Source organism: Rhipicephalus sanguineus, chromosome 10 (assembly GCF_013339695.2).
Source record: "Rhipicephalus sanguineus isolate Rsan-2018 chromosome 10, BIME_Rsan_1.4, whole genome shotgun sequence".
Taxonomy (NCBI): Eukaryota; Metazoa; Arthropoda; class Arachnida; order Ixodida; family Ixodidae; genus Rhipicephalus; species Rhipicephalus sanguineus.
Window position 1 is genome coordinate 10,606,517 of NC_051185.1, and position 7,396 is coordinate 10,613,912.

The window sequence follows — 7,396 nt, forward strand, 5'->3', positions numbered from 1 at the left end:
ATCTTGCCCTTCCGCTGTCTGCTCGCGCGGGCGCTCGAACTGCCGCAGTGTTTATGATTCTCAGCAGATCGAGTTACGTGGTAGCTCTCACCGCGCGTCGCGTGCGTGTAGCTGAAAGCGTTTCAGATGTCGTGCACGTAACGTACGTGTACTTTTCACGTTTGCGTATGAGAAGTCCCGACGTACGTGAAATTAAAACTGTCTAATAGCTGCCGGGTAGTGATGGACGCGCGGTAGTCGCAGCGCGTCCATCACGGGCCGCTTTTCTTGCTATCGCATTCATTGCTTCGCCCTTGCGGCGAAACTGTGACTTTTTTGTAAATGCCGCCACTGAACGGACTGGGCCCGGCTGAGTTTCGGGTGTGGTGGTGCACGACCATATTTGTTTTTGTTGACATCATGTAAGGAGATGTTGGCGCACAAATAACACGCCGGCTACTCCTTAGCTCTTAGAGGTGTCTAACATAGATCACATAGGGTCCAAATTTCTAAGCACAACTAACCCGCAGTACATACAATATACAACTTAGCGTAACAGTCAAGACATAACATAACAGTCGAAACAACATATTCAACAATCACATATATGTGTACACACGGTGATGTTAAGAAAGATTAAGAACAACCGTTGCATAGCATAACCAAGACAAAGAGAGTCAACACGCACATAAATATACACTGTGCCGTTAAAACAAAACAAAGATTAAATGCGCTAGTAACGGCCAAGAATGCCACTGTCTTCAAAAAAAAAAAAAACTTTTTCAATGCTTTTAAAGCACACTTCTGTAAACCTCTTGTTGGCCACGGGTCCCAAAAGTTGCTCAAAGGCAGACCCGTGCGTCTCGCAAATTCATAGCTGAAGAAACTTTTGGGCGAGTGTTGAACGAGGTCGATGAACACATAAGACAACTGGACTGGCGCCCACTTCCAACTAATTTTGTTTCACAGTTTGTATCTCATAAAAGCCTGCAACAAACTTCAAAACTTCAATCTTCAAACAGTGGAAAGACAATTTGTAGCTCAGTCAGGACACGTGGTGATATTGTGCACGCATTGCAATATTTTCTTTATTTATTTATCTTTTTTTCTCGTACTTAACAATCAAAGAACCGTAAATGCTGATAAGAAAACCTAGCTCTGTGTTCTTCGTACTCGTTCAATTTTCGCCGAAAAGTTTCTTCCGGTACCAACCAATACCATCTAGCTCAAACCAAGATTCTTGCAAGCTCTTGCGCGTATGTCAGTGACACACTTCTCATTTTGAAATTTTCATTGTCGTAGTGAAAGACACTGTGAAGGAATAAGACATAATTGTTTTATATCACTGGAACGACCATGCCATTGCTGACAGCAAAAACAAAAATTATGGAACTTCTTTTCTGATTTGTGTATTGGGAATGTTCGGTTAGGGAAATTAGAGCGTTAATGGTAATGAAGGAACGCGGATTCAACGAATGAAAATCGATTTGGTGTCTCGCAGCAGGCGCATATCGTGAATATAAACTGATGATGAGCTTTTCTCCGATGAGCTTTGCGAGCAAACCGCTGTGCTCCGAGGGGTCGTTCGATTTCCTCGGCTGTGCCTTCGGAGATTTGGGGATTAGCGGCTGACCGCCTCGCTTTATCCCCTCGAAATAAGTAGGGGCCACCGGAAGCACTGCAGATCCTGCGTCTCGGAAAGAAGCTGTTTTTCTGCGAATTTTTCTTTTTGTCTTGATCTTTCTTTTTTCCTTGGTATCCTCTCGATAAAGAAGCAAGCACATGAGTGCATATGTAACTAGCCGGTCACTCCAGAATTAACGGGAAACAGTACGTAACTGCGCAAAAAACGGACGGGAACCCTGCGTTCTTGTTGATATGGGTCCCTCTTGGCTCTTTCTCCCTCCCCCCTCCCCCCTCCCCCTTTGCCCTTTCTTGCTTTTTATCCCGCCCTATATATTGCCTTGTTCTTATAACGGGAAACAGGCTGGACCGGCGATAACGGAGATGAATTTACTCGGCTTTTGGGCTGATTGCTTCGAGGATCTCCTCCTAGATATATGGAGAGAGAGTGAGCATCTGGGAGTGAGAGGAAGTATTCATTACTTTCTACAAGCTATATCATAAAAAGCGAGTTATTAAGCCCTCATCAAACGCGAAGATTGACCGTCGGTGGCATTAACACGAACAATGCAAAAAGTCACCCCGCGATAACGTCATTATATGACGTCACATGAGGACGTCATCTCGAGACATCATCGCTTGGTCAAAAGTTGACCGATCCCAGAGGCAATGCAAAACCACTTAGGTGCAGAAAGATTTCGGACGGGGGGGGGGGGGGGGGGAAGGGGAGGATTAGTACATCGACTGAGAAGAACGCAAAAAGACGATTGCTTCCGCCTTCAAGTCGACTTAGGCGAATGGAAAAGGAAACCTGTGAGGTTTTATTTCAACACTGTACCAAAATTAGGCAGCGAAAGCGTCCTCTGAAGCGTAGCAGTACTCCGGCAAAGTATAGTCATCTGTAGCAATACGCAGTGAATTATGATGAAATGAAGACACCATGGCTTCGCATAGTTCAGTTCACGGGATGCTCAATATCCGTTGGGTGTGCTGGGCACATCCCTGCCACAAGCGAGAGGTGATGAAAGCGGTGGCGGATGTCGCGTGGCCGTCATTACCACCACTGCGCGTTCACAGAGAGACGGTACATGGTCCCACTAATGATCTCCACGACGAATATCCACGTGTCATCGCTGTATTTAGCTCATTTATATAAGCACAATGCGCACACTCCTCACCGGAATGACAGCCCCATCAGCTCGAAGCGCACTGCAAGTCCTGGATAGCTTGGAGCCAGTCCTTGCGAGCCTTCAGTAACATCACGGATTGCAGTCTACTTTATATAACATAGTCGAAGACGAACCGTACTCTGTGACAGTTCGAGGTTTAATTTCGACGTTCCGCGTATGCGCGGTGAACGCTGCCTTTTTCTATTCTTTTTCCCCTTTCCCCCTTCCTCGTGTAGGGTAGCAAATCGGGTGCAACCTGGTTAACCTCCCGGCCTTTCGTTTGCACCTATCTATCTATCTATCTATCTATCTATCTATCTATCTATCTATCTATCTATCTATCTATCTATCTATCTATCTATCTATCTATCTATCTATCTATCTATCTATCTATCTATCTATCTATCTAAGAAAGAAACATTCATCCTTGTCATAGGCTGCGTGCCCTGCATGCGCCATAGCCGGTCACGATTAACAAAAAAAGGCTGCTCTTGCTTTCTTTATCACTGCTGCACTAATCTGCGTTTAGCGCACTTCTTGTCGCTTCTTTAGGGGGTGGTCTGTTCGTTTTTAGCGCCGCATATATGTCAAAACAACTAAACTGGGGTGTTATTATGGACACTGTCAAATTCCGCCATATTGTCAAATTTCATAGTGGCGACATTTTAGGCCAATCAGACAGGCCGTAGCAGCCCTCTAGACCAATCACAGTTGACCAACGGCGGAATCGGACATTGCCGAATTTGAGAATGTCCAGGATAGCACCCCTGATCAGCGCAGTCATCTTGTTTAGATGCTTTCACCGTTGTTTGTGCGGCTTTCCATCCGACCGCAGTTGCCGGCACAGCATACTAGATCAATAATGGCGACATAGAAAGCTAGGACGCCTACACGACTTGCATGTGTCGCCTAGGCGTCCTACCTACCTACGTAAAAAAAGCGCTGCACGTCACTCGACGATCAGTTTGTTTTTCTTCTGGGAGTGCCGACCTCGTCCTTCCGTGTGACACCTCCAAATCTTATAAATAGGCTACAGATAGCAAGGTGTGCAAGCTTCGAAGTCCGTGACGTGAATTCTTGACACGTCCTTGAAACGCCTGAGCCCTCTATGTTTCATGACGAAGCGGTTTCAGGTTGCTGGGGTCCTTTTCAGCTTATATTTAAATCGAGGAGATTGTATCTCCCGTGTAAACTCGGCGTGACTTTTGAAGGTATCGCTCCCCTGGTCTCCTTGTTCCTCTTGTGTCTTTATTTTATTGTGCTCCTCGTTCGAGTGTGACTTTCATCTATCACAGCGTTTGTGTGGCATTGATTTTTGGCTTCTTTCAGTGTTTGTTTTCTCTCGTTCGATCCGTGGTGGCGTGCTTTCAGATTCTCCTCGACTGTTTTTGATGCAACTCGTGCTCGAAAGAGTGCGTGTTCCCGTATGGAAAATTCGGTGCGACTTCCTTCAAACACCCGTGGCCGAACTCGCAAAGATTGTCATTCCTAAGTCCTGTTTGTCGTAGGCCGGCCGCTCTCGCTGATAATATGCCCAGTTCGATGATTCGCTCAAATTGTTTTTTGAGGAACAATGCTAGCGTAGGGATTTCTTGTGTACGTACGGACCCTGTTCTTTTACGATACTTGGAGCAGGGCTAGTCTAAGCGACAATCTAAGTTTTACCGCGAAAGCGTTCCTTGGCTAGGTTGGCCAAAGCGTGCACCAAGCTTTTGGTGGCTAGATTATGATGGCCCCTCTAGCCATCATGCCCAGCTGGCGTCCGCAAAATCCATGTCCGGAAAGCACGTGACCTCCCTCACCGAAACTGACGCAGCAACCACCTGCAGCCGCTGTGGCGTGAGCAAACGCTGCCATTTGAAAGAAAACCTTTTCCATAACTCATATACGGGTCATTTCTGAAGGAGATTTGGCGCCATGATTGCAATAACATGTCCATACCGATCTCCAACATTACTAAAATCTGGACGCCGATTCTCAAATATAGTCCTTATTTCACGGTTATGTTTCAACACATGGTGACCACATGTGATGCCTCACGAGAACAATGCTTTAGACCAGTCGTGCCTGTGCAGCTCACGAACATACTTATTAAGGGAAAAAAGTGTGGGGGCGGAGACAGCCATGTGCAAGCAGCGGGCTGCGTGTTTGAGACCGTTGGACTACAGTATTGATTCTACGCATGCTGGTTCCATGCTTTTCGTTGTTTTGTTGTTCTGAAAATATGGTTGAGTATATATGCTACCGGAAAGAATAAACCTTGGTTGGTAGTCAGCGCAGTGGTGTGCGTTCTTTCGTTCCGTGCAGTCTTATATCTCTGTTTCCTGCATATATAACAACCTAACCAAAAGGAGCGCTTTCGTGTTCTTGTCTCATAAGAATAAGCTAAGGGATCGTCTGGAGCTTTTTTATGCACTAGCTGGCACTGTTTCATGACTTACGGCCGAACTATTGGCTTCTAGGGTTACCCCTTCGAATCGCTCAGCCGTGGTTAGCGTGTCAGCAGACCATTTCATGGATGAGGTCTCGTCCGCAACGGGGCATAAAAGTCTTTCTCCTGAGCTTATGTGCTAATGGAGATGCACGCGCGTCCCTTCGCTCTGCGATCCTATTTGAATTCATCCCTCCATCAACGTCCACGGCACGTTCCCTTGCTGGGACGAGTTCGCCACCTACATTATGCAGATTTCTTTTTCCCTGGCTCCCTTAAGTATTACCCAACATTTTTACCCTATATAGCTCTCTTTTATCGCAGATCACTGGAAGCAGACTCCGGTGTCAGAAGTAGCTTTTCGGTCAACAAAAAGAAATTCAAGCTAGAATAAGGAAAAAGAAATCGCTAGCGAGTTATCACTAAACATAGAAACTTTAATGTCAAGATAAAAACGAAACACTATAAATTAGAACACTGAATTAATTTCTAAATGATTGTGGCAATTTCTGTGGAGTCCGCCATATTTACTAGCGTGTTACATACCGCTGGCTAGTGTTGTATAACGTCCGTTATTCGCTCTTAATACCAAATATGTAACTATAATGTTACTAATATAATATTATATAAAATACTAAACACCCACTACCATGAAATGAAATCTGGGCGAGTTTGTAAGATTGCAAACTTGAACAGTTAGCGCAAAAAACGAAGACACCAGCGAGGAATGCTCGTCTCCTGTATCTGTTCCTCGCCTGCGTGTTCGTTTTTTGCTCTACCTGCTCAAGTATGTCCTACCATACCTCCATTAAATGCTTCGGACCCTGTATGACAGATTTCCTTGGAAATAAATTGCCGCACTTTTTAGTTAGCGTCTTTCCTTTAACTCTACGCAGGAGTTTGATGACGCAAGATCCCTTGCAGTATATGTAATGAAACTTTTGAAGGGAGGAAAAATACCAGCCAAGCCCCTCTCACGCATGAGTCCTTGGCTGCCTGCTTAAGTAGGAAGATGGGACCCTTGTTTGTGAGAACGCGCCTGCCGCTGATTTCTCGCGGAACAACACTTCCCCAGGATGGAACCATTTTCTCAGCCCCCAACCACCCAGATAAATCCCACGCCGGAGCCGCTCTTTCAAGTCTACAACGCGCCGACATGAGCGCTTACGTGGACTCCTACACAATGTGCGTTTCCCTATTCCGCCTTCCGCTTCTTCGTCGTTTGTTTAAGGCTCTTCACTCCTCTACTCAGAGTTTGGGCGGTTTCGCACGGCACCACCGATTCCCTTTTCAAGTTTCGTTAAACAATCTCTATCCTGTTCACTTTCGCATTGTCTCGGTCGCAAGAAAAATTCCACAAATGCTCCTCATTCACGCGTGCTCAAAGGGGAAAGTGGCACCAACTTTCCCTTGAGATGGAAAAACGCAAACTTTCTGACCTGTTGACTCGAGGGCAAACACATCCACAATACGGCTATGTGATACGAGGCACGGACGACATAAAGTGTTCTGTGCACGGGCTCGTGACAGATGGGCGTCAGGATTCAGCTCGCAGCTTCCTATATAGAGCGCTAGAAGTTTACAGGCAGCTGTGCGGAGCGCGCTCCATTCGCAGATAAAGTCCGCAATGTGACAGGTTAGAACCTCCCTGCCCTCCCGTCTATTTCTTGCTTCCTTTAGACAATATCTTTTACGTAAAATCCCTAGGGTGCGAGTCTCTCTCCTCCAGAAACCTTGACATGGGACGGCAAATAAGTCCTATGTCCACACGCCTAGTCTGGTTCCCGTGTCTTAGGTCACGAAAGGGAAAATAGACAACCACCCGAATGTAGCACGAAGCCACAAGGAAATCCATACGGATTTCTCAGAAATAAAGCCTTTTAGTTGCCGGAAAATTCGTCCTGGTCCAGGGATCGAACCCGGGACCAACGCCTTTCCGGGGCGGTCGCTCTACCAACTGAGCTAACCAGGAAGCTAGCAATTGCTAGCAACCAGGAAGCTAGCAACGCCCCGGAAAGGCGTTGGTCCCGGGTTCGATCCCCGGACCAGGACGAATTTTCCGGCAACTAAGAGGCTTTATTTCTGAGAAATCCGTATGGATTTCCTTGTGGCTTCGTGCTACAAACGGGTGGTTGTCTATTTTCCCTTTCTTAACCCTTCCGCCACCTTGCGGGACTCCGCAGAACTGATCTGC

General features: G+C 46.4%; 1 non-coding gene across 1 annotated transcript; it reads right to left on the reverse strand.

Moving 5' to 3' along the window:
* Nucleotides 1–7,100: 7,100 nt before the first annotated feature.
* Trnas-gga (transfer RNA serine (anticodon GGA)) lies at nucleotides 7,101–7,174 on the reverse strand. The gene has a single exon. It is a non-coding gene; the product is annotated as a tRNA-Ser (tRNA).
* Nucleotides 7,175–7,396: the final 222 nt, after the last annotated feature.